Genomic DNA, 15,000 nt, shown 5'->3' with positions numbered 1-15,000 from the left:
TTCTCCAGGTAACAGGCGAGAAGGAAGACTGGGCAGGTGCTAACGCAGATATAGTGGTCTGGGTCCATAGCAGGATTGCTGAGGGTTTGAGAGCAGCATTCTTGAGGGATTCTTGTCTCATCGTGTCTAGTCTCTGAAAAAAAAGTCTGCTGAGAGACTGTGGGGAGGAAGAGAGCAGTGGGTTGCCCTGGGGTCAGAGGTCAGCTGGGTGGGGTTTGACAAAAGCCCAAAGGGGTAGGGGAGATTAGGGGGCTGGCAGGAGGGTCGCTGAAATGATGGCCCTAACGCCTAAGGGGGATAGGTAACAGAGTGACAGACAGAAAGAGAAAACAGAAGGTAAAGGGCTGGAGGTCACCACGAGATTGGGAATGAAAAGGCTGAGTTGGAGAGAGAGGAAACTGGTCAAGAAGGGGGCCTTGCGTCAGTGACGTCGGAGGTGATGCTAAGATCCAGGCGGACGACCGGTCACAGGAGTCCCCGGAGAGAAGCTCAGAGACCGAGGACGTCAGTGCCTTGATGAGTGCGTCTGATACGTGGAACTTGTTTTCTTTACCCTTCTCTTTAGGATTTGGAAAATATACAGCCTGCTTTTATCTCAACGAGTTCTTATTTTGAGGTTGAGAAACTACATCCGGGAACATATATTTCACCAGTTATCTTTGTTAAGAATAAATCACACCCCCCAGGGAGCAATGAGGAAACGCGTTTTCTCCTGTCGTTGGTCTCTTGGCTTCTGCTTTCGTGTGACCGCACAGTAGACCCGCATTATTATGATCAGAACATGATCCTTCTTTCAAGGGTTGCCTTTACAAGCCCATTCTGTTTTGTAACCGTGTATATAAAACAATCATCGGAACTGAATTTTCTTTATGCCTGGGTCCGTGGTTGCCGTGTTGCAGAGGCGAATTTTGAAAACAGTTTAAGGTTGGTTCCTACGTGGTCAGCAGGCTTTTCTACCCAGATGCCTTTTGGATTTTTTTTTTTCCTTGATCTTGCAAAGTTCGCTAGGATCTGTCTACTGGCTGGTCACGTTCAGTAATTTTGCTTGAGACTTTGTGAGCCTTTTGGATGTTCAGACTTAAGTTCTTTTCTGGCCAGAAAAGAAATCAGAAATTTTGTACTAATTTCTACATGCCTGGAAAAGAAAATGATAATAGTAAATAACATAGATATCAATAATAGTGACACTCCTAGGGGTCTCAGTTTGCGGTCCCCTGCCTTACCCCATCCCCAAAACAGCATGAGACATGGAGGTGGGTGTAAGGAGATTATGTGGAATGTGACCCCAGGAAGCAGCAGGGACGGAACAGAGAGAGACAGACAAACGGAGAAAGCCAACAAGGCGTGTGATGTTGAGCTGGTCACCCCAGGAGCAGCTCGGATCAGCCCTGCTGGAGACTCGCTGAGGAGCCCGCCAGGGTGCACCTCCAGCTGAAAAGCACGAGGCTGGGCGGTTCACACGCGATTCCAGGAGGCCCTCCGGTTCCCAGCGGCACCCAGGCACGAGATGAGCTAATTCTTGCTGTTTTGGAGAAAAGACCCAGCCAGCCCTTGAGTGGGAGGTGAGAGGCCGTGGACCTGCCCAGGGGACATGCACCCTGCAGCCAAGGTCAGAGGAGACCAGGGGATGGTGCGGGACACCCGCAGCATCGGTCCGCGCAGCCAGCCTTTACAGGCTCCTCCCACGTGCCAGGCAGCTGTCAGACGTCTGTGTGGGAATTAACGCATTTACAACTGACAGTGACTCCACGAGGCAGGTGGACAACTGGTGTTTTCTCAGGTTGCCTCTAGACGAACTCTTCTGACTTATCCTCCCTTTCTGAAAAAAGTCCTAGGACTCCCCTACAGCCCCAGGACTGTTTCTTGCTTCCCGAACCTGCCGAGACAACACCGTGACACCGGGAACATTCGTTCACCATCGCCTGTTCCCTTGCACCCTGTTCTTCCGCTAAACCCGCACGGCAACCCCACCATCCGCCTCCTCAGCTCCAGGTCTGGTGCCACTGAGCAGCCCTGAAATAGACTATTAACTGACCAGTCCCACTTCTGGACCCCAAGTTCAACTGGATATTCAGCGAGCCCCTGTGTGCCGCCTCCTTATCCTGCTTCTGCTGGCGATCTAAAGAACGCTGCCACCCGCCCCAGGCCCTCTCCCGAAACCTAACTTCCCACTTTTAGAAGAGGGCCTTGTCTCCCACTTCATCAGGAAAACTGAGCTTATCGCCTTCCGCTGTCTGTCCCCCTCGATCAAACAAATCTGCCTGTGCTGCCTCCAGACTCAGAGAACGGCTCGTCTCTCCTCTCCGTCAGGGCAACGCCCCCCCCCCACCCCCACCCTCTTGATCGTGTGCTTTGTTACTTGTCTGCTGTCAGCAGTGGCCGTGAATCCATCGACTCCCCAGCAGTGGTCCCTTAAGAGATATTTCTAAAAATAACCAGAGTGATGGAGGCGTCCAGAAACCTGTGCTCCTGTGCTCTCTGGCCGTCCCGGGAGACATTCTCAGATGCCTCTGCTGTTGCCTTATGCCCCCCGAGGGTAGAGCTATTTATTGTGCCCTGAACTCTAGTAGAGGTTCAATTAAAAGCCAGGATTTGGCAGCAAGCACCCCTGTTTTCTTGTCAGACACATTGTAAATTGTATAAAAACTATTTTGGTGCAATTTACAACGTGGGAAATAAAAACACGCTCATGCAGCCATCTGTCTGCTGTGGCACTAGGAAGTCTGAGTGCCTGGGCTCCTGGTCAGAAGCTGGGAAGAAGCCAAAAACGGGGACGTGTTGGGGGGCGGAAGGCGCTTAGTGGTGACACTGGCAGCTAGGTGTGGGTGGAGCGATGCTTTCCTCCTCCTCCGGGCGCTGTGTGGGGACGAGATGGGCAGTGTACTTAACACACTTAGCACAGCGCCTGGCTTACTGCATTTTAATGGGAGCAGAGTAGGTGGGGACGAGGACATTGGCAGGAATTGTAGACGTCGCCATCACATAGCAGTGGTAACAGTAGTAAGTCCTGAACTGGAGTCAGGGATACATCGAGTCCTAGCTCGACTGCGAATCATCTGTCCAACCCCTCATCCCAGAGTCCTGGAAGGGTCAGTAAAGACACGGGAAAGCAAATCCAAAGCAGGGCCAGGTGTCCACGACCAGCATCCAGTAATTCCTGGAAGCAGCCAGAGGTGGGCAGAACCAAAGAGGAAAATTAGACTTTAGGACCTGAGAATGGAGTGAGGCTAATCACAATGTCTAGCAATCGGTCCTCTTGGAAGTTTCCCTCTGAGCAAGAACAGGCAACAAAGTCCTGAAAGAGAAGCTGCTGGGTTTTCCAGATATTAATTACATGTATGTTACAGAAACTTAAATTGAAATGTTATGGTACCAGGACAGCAGTGAGCAGGCAGATAAATGAAATTAAGTGGGAAGTCTAAAAATAAATCCAAATACATTTGGAAAGTTAGTATATGATGAAGATGACACTTTAGAGCAATGAGGGGAAAAAAGATAGATTGCAAAATAAGACATGTTGGGGAAAATGAATAGCCATTTGGAAAAAAAGAAAGAAAATTAGATCTCTAACTTACACTTTATCACAAAAGTAAATTGCAGATGAACAAAAATTTGAAATATGTAAAAGGAACTCATAAAAGGACTAAAATAAAACACGAGGCTTTTTTTCATAGAATGAATAAGACCTTCCTAGAAATATTATATAAAACCTAGCAGCCATTAAAAAAAATTATTTATAAACATGACCTCCTCCAAAAAGGAAAAGCCTGAATGACAAAATATCAAAACAAAAGAAAACAAAAACATAGACAGCCTAAAGAAAAATGCCAAACTGGGAAAAACTTATTTGTAAGTCATAGGTCATAACGTAAAGGGCTAATTTGCACCATATGTAAAAAGTTCTGGCAAAGCAATAAAAAAAATTTACAAACACGTAAGCAGATTGTTCACAGAATACTAAATAGAGATGCTCTGAAATACACTAGAAGAAGCTTAACATTGCTTATAATAAGAGAACTAAAATTATAATGCCATTTTTGCAGCTCTCAGATTGGCCATTAAAAAGAATGGAAAGACCTTAAAGAAATTTGGTTAAGTAGTAAAATTGAAGATATATAGTTAAGTAATGAAAGTCATAATGGAATATAAGGTATTGCCTCCTGTAGGGAAACACACATTCATATTCTTGGAAATTCATAAAACATTCTTGAAAGTATTAACAAGAAACCAGTGCCTTTGTTTGTCCCTCAGAAGCAGAAATGGACAGGTTGGAGGCTGAGAAGAAATAAGACTCACTTGTCATTCTGTGCCCTTCTGTACCTTTGTATTGTCTGAGCATGGATTGCCTGTTTATCAAATTCACTAAAATAATAGGTAAGTCAGAGGGAGGGGGCTGAAAACAAAACCTTCCCCTGGTCCTGTCCTGTCTAGACTCAAGCCAACTCCTTTTCACTCCTCTAAAGGGTTCCGTCTCCACGTCTGCACACTCTGCTCTTCTCCAGAGCGCTGCTCTCTCCCCCTCAGCGTCGCTCTGGTACCTCCCTGCTTCCACCCACCCCCCGCCCCTTCCCCGCAGGGGTCTAACCCCTGCAGACCCCCTGGCCCTCTGTCCTCCAGCTGGCCCCGTCCATGGAGAGCACTGCAGGAGACCGGAGGGTGAACGGAGAGAGAGGCCGGGGTGTTTCTTCCCCGGTCCTCCCCGGTGCAAGAGCCTGCGTCCTTCCCTAGAAGCGTCTCACCTGCGGACCCACCAGGGAAGCACAGACAGAATTCCAAGGGCTTGCGAATTACACCATTTGTCCCCATTAACTTCTAGCTGAAATGTAGCATTTCCTTCAGTTATGAGTACAGGTAACTAACCTTAGTCGTATTGGTGAGTAATAAATACTGTTCAGTCGTGTCAGTGCTGTGATTCTGCCGCCAATCTAGATTAAATATATTTTTGTGTTTTTCCACAGTTGGTGCAGTATCTCCATTGTTCCTGCTCCTCCCTCCCTTCAGATTATGCGTTATTAAATCTGCCTCTTAATTTTATTTAACGTTAGTTACGAGGTTTAAAATGATTATATGACAAAAATGGTTTCTACAATATTTTTAATAACTTTATTTCAATATAACAGGTTTGCTTTGTAATTAGATTTATTCTGAAAAGGAGTCTGTAAGTTTCACTAGGCTGCCTGAGGGGTGCAGGACACAAAAAGGTTAAGAACTTCAGCCTAAAGGATCTGAATAGACGTTTCTCCAAAGAAGATACACGAACGGCCAGTACAGTCACACAGCGCACCCAGACGTCCCTTCATCAGTCACTAGGGAAATGGAAGTTAAAACCACAGTGAGGTACCACTTCATGCTCAGTAGGATGGCTATAATCAAAAAGTTAGATTAAAAATTTTAGCAAGGATGTGAAGAAATCGGAATGTTTTTACATTGCTACCTGGAATGTAAAGCATTGCAGCTGCTTTGGGAAACGGTCTAGCAGTTTCTCAAAGGGCTAAACGCAGAGTTTCCACGTGATCCAGAAACTCTGCTCCGAGTCATACACCCAGGAGAAGTGAAAACACATGTCCACACGGGTCCTTGCACATAAATGCGCGTAACAGCATTATTCACAACAGCTCGTGGAATAGTATTCGACAATAAGAAGGAACGAGGTTCTGACACACGATACTGCCCACAGGCGCCTTGAGAACATCGTGTTTCGTGAAAGAGGTCGTTCCGAGGGACCCCGTCGTGTATGGCATTTACAGGCCGTCCTCGTTATTTCGCGATGCCGTATTGGAGAATTCGCCTTCTCGATAACATTTTATTTGCAACCACAGCTTAACACTCACGGTGCTCCCTTGGTCACTGACAGACACACGCGGAGGAGAAAACCCGAGCTGCCCGTCCAGCACTTTCCCGCCTGAGGCCGCGCAGGGCGGCGCCCGCCTCCCCGCCTCCCCTCCGCTGCAGGCGTCCTTCCCCCAGTCTGCTTAGGGCCACGTTTTCATGTTCTTGTGCTTTTTGTTGGTGATTTTGCTGCTGAAAATGACCCCCAGCTGTGTTGTTTCAGATTACTTGACCTTGCGAAGGCAGACGGGTTATCTGATAAGAAGTTCACTTATAAAAATAACCGTGCAGTCCAGGGGAGCCCCGCCTCACCCATCCCAGCGGCATCTGATATCTGTAAGATACAGACGCCTGCACAGGAACCAGTCCTTCCCAGACGGATGTACAAACAGGCATCGTCCCCAGCGGCAGCTGGAACACTTTGTAATTTAGCTTAGCTTTGAACCCACTCAAGTGGGATGCGAAATAAGCCAAATTACGGTGACTCTCAGAAAGAGATAAGACGTCAAGATTCGTCTTCTCTTTTATATGGATGACCTGAAGCTACAGTCGAAGAAGAGTGCTCAATTACAAAGCACACTTGAAACAGAATCCTGTTTCAGTCGGTCAATTAGGATGGAATTTGGACTGGACAGGCGCAGTTTCATGTGCCAAATGTGGAAAGGAGAAGAAGAGCAAACACATGCAGCTCTTTGATGCAACTGGATGCTGGGACCTCACGTTCCCTGCGGCTTTTAAAGTCAGAAACTGCGACAATTCCTCCAGGGAAGCACCAGGAAAGCCAGTAAGTTGTCATGAAATCTCACGAAGAATCAGGCTCACTCTGAAGAATCATCTCCCCGTGGAATATATGCTGAGAGAGCACAGTTTGGTGGCCACGTGTGGGCTCTGCGTTCATTCTTGGCCCTGCTGCTTACAGACCTTTGAGCAAAACGCTACTTACCTCTTGTGCTTCTGTTTCTGTATCTGCAACGATATTTGCCTAATCAAGATCTCATGAGGATTAGAGAAAATGCCAAGCAGGGTGCCAGGCACAGAGTGAGCACTTTGTTAGGGCTGACCCTTATTGTCACTCCCATTTTAGCTTTTGCACGTTAAATTTGGGCAAGAGGACACCTTTAGGAAGCCTCCATTTCTGCATCGGTAAAATGGCAGTAATGACAGCTTCTGGGCTCCTGGGTTGTTGTAAGGTTTAAAAGAGACAATGTGTGTAAGTTTCATTATAATACAACATTTGATATTTAAGGAGAGCTTGATAAATGTAACTGCTATCACCATTACAACTACCACCACCATCACCATCGCCATCATCACCTCTATCTCCATCACCATCACCACCATCATCACCACCACCATCACCACCACCATCACCACCATCACCACCATCACCACCACCATCTCCATCACCACCATCACCACCACCATCACCACCACCACCACCATCATCTCCACCATTGCCACCATCACCACCACCATCACCACCATCACCATCACCACCACCACCATTTCCATCACCACCATCACCATCACCACCACCATCATCACCATCACCACCATCTCCACCACCACCACCCACATCACTAGCACACGACTATTATTTTGTTATCATCACAGAGCCTACTGTCCGCCACTGGGACAGCCTTTGTTCTCATAACAGCAGTTAGCTTCCCCTTGACTCCCTTTCGGGCTCAACTTTCTGCAGAATCTTTGAGAGGAAGTGTTCCTTGTCTCCCGACATTGTGATGTTGATCCGCACTGCCTGCTCCTCCACAAATACTCATTGCTCTCTGCTGCACTCAGCAGGCAGACGGGTCACAGCCAGGGCCTTGGGCAAGACTGTGTTCTCCCCAGGGCCATGCATAGGGGTCTGTGCTTAGCCCTACTTCTCACCATGAACGCCACTCTTGGGCATCTATTTTCCTGATGCAGCACCAACGCACTAGAAAAAGCATGGTTTTTAAAGTCAGGCTTGGGTTCAAATTCTTGACCTTGACTCTGGCTGTATGACCTCAGGCAAGTCAGTTGACCTTCCTGACTTTCAGATTCTTCGCTAGTGAATAGTTTACAATATTTACTCCAGAGGAGGTAGGAGTCATGAGGAATGGGTGAAGTCATGACTATAAAGAACTTAGGACTCTATGTAGCATCAAGTAGGGGCTGAATAAATGCGTGTGTCGTGCCTTCCTTTCCTGTCTCTGTGACTTTCCCAGTCCATTAAGCCTGGAAAATTTTAAGAAATGTCAGGACCACCTGGAGATCCTGTTAAAATCTGGATTTCCATGTCCCACTCTGCAGTGAATAGATCTGGGGTGAAACCAGAGAATCTGTATTTCTGACAAGTGCCCCCAGGATACTGGTTCCGCGGGTCCTGGGACCCCACGTGGAGAAGCAAGAAAAAAAACAAGTAACTGAAAGACAGTTGAAGATAAAACACTAGTACTCAACAATAAATTTTGTGTTTTAAAAATATATGAAACGGTCAATCCACTTGCTTTATTTTTTTAAGAAAAAAAGGTAATAAAACATCTCAATCAATGACACAAACACAAAGCATGTGTGTGCTGGGGGAGGGTGTAGCTCAGTGGTAGAGCGCATGCTTAGCACATACAATGTCCCGGGTTCCATCCCCAGTACCGCCATTAAATAAGTAAATAAATAATATAATAAATAAATAAATCAGTCTAATTACCTCGCACCTGTCCCCACATAGGAGATGGAAAACCGTCTTTGCCATCGAAGAGAGTGTGTGCGTGTCGTTTTCCCCCTGCAGGAAGCTGCTTCCCTCATTCTCTGTGGGTCCTTTTGTCCTTCTGTCATTCTCCTGCACTGGACCCTAAACATCTGTCCTGGTCACCATTGCTGAACCTCAGGACCAACTGCCATGTCTAGCGCAAGATGGGCACCAGGAAACAATGTGCTGAATGGAGGAGTGAGTGCATCTGAGTGCTGCCGCTGACCAGCTGTGTGACCTGGGGCAAGTTTTCTTGTCCATAACAGGAAATAAAAATGCCAACCTTAAAGGGCTGCTGTGAGAGTCCAAATTTTAAAAAGGACCTATAAACGCATCCAGTGGATGGTCCCCAGCACTTGACAGGAGCTCAGTTAATTCTGTTCTCTTGTTTTGCCAACTGTTCTGCTAATGTATGTAAGCACTGCACTGTTCACATGTACCCGGGAAATCCTGACAGCCCTGGAATCCGTCTCAAATAAAACGGAATGGAAGAAAACCAGCACTTCACTCTGGTCTTGCAGGAACATCAACCAACCAACCGACCGCCGGACAGATGGGTGTGGAAGCCCACCCACACACCTCCTCCCAGAGGTACCATTTTATCCACACCCGCAACAGGTGGAAACCTCACCTGCTTTTCCCAGACACCGTGCACCGTTTCCAAGGACCGTTAAATCAAAGGCAAGGTGGAAATCACTGTCATTAAATGGAGGAAGAAAAAAATGCTTGGACTGAGATTCTTAGAGGGGAAAACAATATTGAAGTATTCCCTGAAATGTTTCCATGCCATTAATAAAAGGAAAGAACCCCATTGCATATTTATGACCAGAGCAGACGCCCTTTACATCTACTCCTTTGTTCATTTCTGATTTTCAGCAATTCACATCTCCCCAACGAAATCTAATTTCCATAAATGCTTTACAGAATTCAAAGCAGACAAATCATCGAATCTTCCTAATATTATTAATAAATGCTAAGAAGGTGTAACACAAAATTAATGGGAAAATTTAATAATTCTCCTATTAGAATTTCCTCTCCATTTAGTTCCCGAGGGTAGAATGTTAGGGCGTACTTTCTGTAGACAATATTGTTTAATGGAAACTTTGCAAAAATTAGAATTAGGCCTTTGGTGAGCAGGGATCTTTAATTTAATTTGTTTTTGCTGCCAAAACACGAGGAATTACTCATAGTGTATTGCACCAGCAGGCGGCCCGTTAGAATTCAGTTTGGTCATGATCACCAGGGTAATGGCTTCTCCAAGGCCTGGAGTTCGGAGAACAGCATGGTTTAGTTATTACAGAAATCGTAAATGTCATTAATAAAGTCCTAGAGGAGCCATCGCATCCCAGAGTGGCCTTATAAACACGGGCGGCCACTCACTCTTCATGTGCTCTAGAGGAGGGGGGCTGTAATGTGCTGGGGGAAGGGGGAGAGAAGGGGAAGGGTGGGAGCCCTTGCTTTTATTTGGATTTTTTTCCCCTTAAAGTCTGTCTCCGGTTTAAAACACAAAATAAAAACCCTTCATTGCTAATTCTTGCTTTGCTTTCCTGATTCTGGCTCTGTTATCCCCTCCTCTGCCACAGAGAGCCAGTCTATCTAGAGATAACCCAAGGAAGGGGGCTTCAAAGGGAAACTGCTTCTGCTAGGTACACAGCCAAGGAACTGAGAACAGACTGGAACAGATACACTTGTACGCCAATGTGCATCGCAGCACTTACAGCAGAGAAAAAGTGGAAGCAACTCAAGTGTCCATCAACAGACCAATGGATAAACAAAATGAGGTGTATTCACGCAGCGGAATATTATTCAACCATGAAAAAGGAATGGAGTTCTGACACCTGCTACAACAAGGGTGAACCTTGAAGACACTATGCCAAGTGGAATAAACTGGACACACAGAGGCACATATATGATTCCACTTATATGAGGTGCCCAGAAGAGGCAAATTCATTGAGGAACAGAGGTGACCAGGCACTGGAGGGAGAGGAAACAGAGAATTAGCCCTTAATGACCACAGAGTTTCTATTTGAGGTAGCAAAACATTTTTGGAAACAGAGCATGGTGATGGTGGCACAGTAATATAAGTGTAATTGAAACCACTGAATTATGGTCCTAAAAGTGGTTAAAATGGTAAATTTTATGTTATGTGTTATGTTATATATTTTACTTATTTATTTTAAAAGAATACCCTCAAAATAAAGGAATCTGGACTTCGGGAACCTCTCTTCCTCTTTTTTCACTTCTTTCTGTCTTAACATATTTCTCCCCTCCTCTCTGATGTAACTTTTAACTTACAGACCGTCCTTAAATCAGGTGAGGGGAGCAGAAGTGCCTGCTCATAGTAGGTGCTTAACAAAATGGTCCCTCCTGTCCACGGCTCGCTGTGTGGGTGAGATTCTGCGGACGTAGGTTTGTGATCGGTCCCTTCTTCCCCCCCGTTGATGTTAATTTTTCATTCAAATAGAGGTGTTTAAAATGACTTTTCCTGAAGGAGAGTCTGGTTCTTTTGGAACATGTCTCTGAGATGGATTCATGACACAGTCAGTGTTTGGGAGCAGGCTTTTTAAATAGCCACTTGCTAAGAGGATGGTTTTATTTAGAATTCAGTTCGTAAGAAACATCAACAGAAAAGCAAGTTACTTCACCCCCCAGCCCCAAAGACAGATCAGGTGTCTGATTGGCAGTTGTGACCACCGGGATCCTGAGGCTGAGATGCGGCCCGCCCACCTCCCGCAGACCCCTGACCCAGAGACAGGTTTCTGCCCTTCTAAGCCCGACGAGGCAATGTGAAGCATCCGCAAGGAAAACGGGGGTCTTCCCTCACATTCGCAAAATGCAGCATCAGATAAGCTCTCATCCCTCAGAGAGAGTGACATCCCAGAAACTCGAAGGATTTTGATTTGAAGATCAAAGGCTGTGGAAAACTTTTACCCCAGATTAAAGATTGTGTAACAATACGCGTGCATACAATTAGGACTAGAAAGGCATCCCCTTACTTGTACCTGGGTGCTTTTTTGTTGGCTTACTCTTAATTTTCTCATCTTACAGGGAGGAAATAATCCTAAAATACAGGTTTGATTGGACTTATTTTTGCCTGCCTCTTCCACCCCCCCGCAAAAAAAAATTCGCAGCGGATAACAACATAATTTGGCTGGAGGAATACAGTCAGGAGAGTTTTTCTTTTCTTTTTTAATTAAAAAAAATTTTATTGAAGTGTAGTTGAGTTACAACGTTAGCTTCGGGTGTACAGCAGAGCGATTCAGTTACACGTGCATAATTTTTCTTTCTTTTCAGATTTTTTTCCATTTTGTGTTGTTAGAAGAAATTGAATATAGTTTCCTGTGTCTTTATTTTCCAAGTTTGGCGTGGCTGTGTTCTCCCACGATGCGAGAGCATTGCTGTGATGTGTAATATGTTATTGAACGCTGCTAAGATTAGCTGTTTTAGTCAAAGGCCCTATTTTCCAACTGCAGCCTCGCAGTGGAAAGGCCAGCTCTGATCTGCTTCTCAGATCACGCAACGCCTGACAAACGGCAGGGCCCCACCTCACCCCTGGGAGCAGTTTGTGACTCCATTTTAAGGAAATTAACCAAGAATTTCTTGAGCTTACAAGGGTGTACCCCTAAAATAATGACAACAAACACACACATCACTGTTTTTACAGGGTTGACTTAAAGGCCTTTGGAGAACCCAGACTCTTAAAAAGATTGCGCTCACTGCCCCCATCCCTTGTGATTCAAAATACAACAAAAATCAACAGTAAACGACGTATTGCTGTCACCACGGAGGCCGGCTGTTCGCATTGCCCGGGCTTTCCCGGGGTTAAATGGCACGCTTTGGAAGCCCAGGTCCTGGCATGGGCCACCCAGCTGCTTCCACGAGGGGCCCGGGCATGATCACGGGGGGTGCCCACCCTGAGCCTGCCGCAGATGAAAGCACTAAAGCGGAGGCGACTGAGCCAGTGTTTCCCATCACCGTACAGGACTCACTGGAGCAACCATTTTAATGGGACTGCCTCATCAGTCAAAGCAGCCAGTCAGTTACATCTCACAGTCAGGTTAACTGATTCCGCCCCCACCCCGCCCCCACTGAACGGACCGAATCTCTGAACACAGGGAATTCCCAGGTTGTTTCCACATCCCGCGCACATGGCCTTAATGATGGAGTTGGACCGGGGCCACTGCTGAGTTCATTGATTGCAAAAGTCCCTCCCCAACGTGTGCTGTCCCCCACCTTTCTTCAAACAAAATAACATCAGCCAAGAAGCCATCGGTCCAAGGGCCAGAGTGCCCCGGCCAGAGGCCCTGAGGACAGCGCAGCCCGGCTTCTGAGGGGTCTTAGCACCAATTCTGCCGAGATGCACTTTAGAGGATCGACACCCGCCTACTCAGTGAAGCAGAGCTCCTGCGGCACTGACGTGCGTCGCGAGCCTGACACGGCGGCCACGTGGCCCGGGAAAGCCACAAGCGCCTCAGGCAGAAACTGTCTGCCCTGTTCTTCCCGAAACCGTACTTGTCTGAGACCTCATTTTTTTAATCCCCAAAACTATGGTCACCTCTGTACAGAAAGGATCCACGTCTTCGGTGCCTTTACTAAGTCCCCTTCTGGACACACAGGAGGTCCCAAATGCCCATTAACAGGGCCTGGGGAGCCTCGTAAGTCGCTGGAGTTCGTTAATTGATACAGCTTCTACAGTTGGCGACCCAGCAAAATCTTTCCAAATCACACACACAGACTCTTTGTCCAGGAGCCTGCTTCTTAGAGCTCGTCCTGCAGGCACACACGCCGTCAGCCTTATGGAAGAACTTGAAAACGTGATTAGTCATCGCAGCTTTGCTCAAACACCAGAAAACTGGAAACTATCTAAATGTCCGTCCATAGGTGACTGGTAAAATACATTACTGTAAACCTATATAATACGTAGTCATAACAAACGGGGAAACTTTGTATACATTGGTACAGAACAATCTCCTAGATACAATATGAATTTTTTTAAGAATCAAGGTGAAAACAGTAACACATAGCTTGCTTCCTTTTGTTTATGTTTTTACTTAAAAATTGTTTGCCCATTCATTTATTTTTAAAGCTAAAATTTATGCCTTTGCTGTTTTTACACTAATTTATGTAGAATATTGCTCACTAGTAGCTGAAAAAATTAACTTTCTTTCTTACTAAAAATACAACACTTGGTGATGGTAAATGATACTTTTGAATGATAGCCCTACCCCAATCTATTAAAAAATTAATATTTTATTCAGTCACTTATTTAAGTGGAACATCATGCAACAGCTGGTTATTTGGTGGGGAGAAAATTTAAACTAGCCTCCTCAAGTCTGGAAGATGTGTAGATAATCTTAAAAATAATAGGTACCAGACATGACTTTGGGGATGTTTCTCTGGAATTTGACAAAGCTCCCTGTATTTCTCCCTCTTCTACTCTAAATGTCTGTGATAAAGCCTAGCACTCTTAACGGAGCCTTCCTTTAAGAACACACATGTTTGCTTTATCGAGAAAACCTAACATCTGAAGGCGCTGCGTCCATCCATTCAACAAGCATTGATTACGACACCGCTGATGACAGGAAAAAAATTCCAGAAAGTTCCAAAAAGCAAAACTTGAGTTTGCTTCCTGCAGGCAACTATTTACATGGCATTTACACTTTATTAGGTATTATAAGTAATCTAGAGATCATTGACAGTGTGGAGTAGCTTACATGCAAGTACGAGGCCATTTGCTATGAGACTTGAGCAGCCCTGATCTGCGTGTCTGAGGGGGTCCTGCAACCAGTTACCCTTGGAGAGCAGGGAACAGCAGTAACAGTCACACAGTGCGAAGTGCTATGAATAAAAAGAAAATGCACGCTTCTGAGTAACGGACATCCAACGTTCTCTCCTTTCTCCCACGGAAAGTACAAAAGGGGAGGCGGAAACTTAGTCACTGGCCATTCGATGACACTGAAATGAATCACGCTGAGCACTCGGCACGATGGATAAACTCCCGGGGGGGCGGGGAGGAGTCTGGATTTTCACCAGAATGGACTCTTCCAGGGGAATGATGAATTCATGCTGTTCATCACCTCATTGGAAATGGACAACAGTTATCAGTGGTCCAGACAGATGCTCAGAGATTAACAAAACAAACAAAAAGCCCTCACCAGCCTGAAGATAAATAGCCTTTGAGGTGTAAACGCACTCTAAACCTGACTGTCAGGAGCTTGGGAGAACGTCGGTGAGCGAGCAGAAGCCCCCAGCCCGGACCGGAAGCCTGGAGGGGAAGTGCTGTCAGGTGTGGCGTGAGCCTCCCAACGTGGCTACTGGCAAAAGTACCAAAAACACAAACCTGTAAGAGAGACGCAAAGGGGCAGCGTCGTATCCGGGCGGTCTGCCCCGCGGGTAGGCACGTGGAGATGGTCCATCCCACCTTGCTCGCGTCGCAGCCC

The sequence above is a fragment of the Camelus dromedarius genome, chromosome 16, assembly GCF_036321535.1.
Source record: "Camelus dromedarius isolate mCamDro1 chromosome 16, mCamDro1.pat, whole genome shotgun sequence".
Taxonomy (NCBI): Eukaryota; Metazoa; Chordata; class Mammalia; order Artiodactyla; family Camelidae; genus Camelus; species Camelus dromedarius.
The sequence above is the reverse complement of the archived record's forward strand: the minus strand, read 5'-3'. Positions refer to the sequence as shown.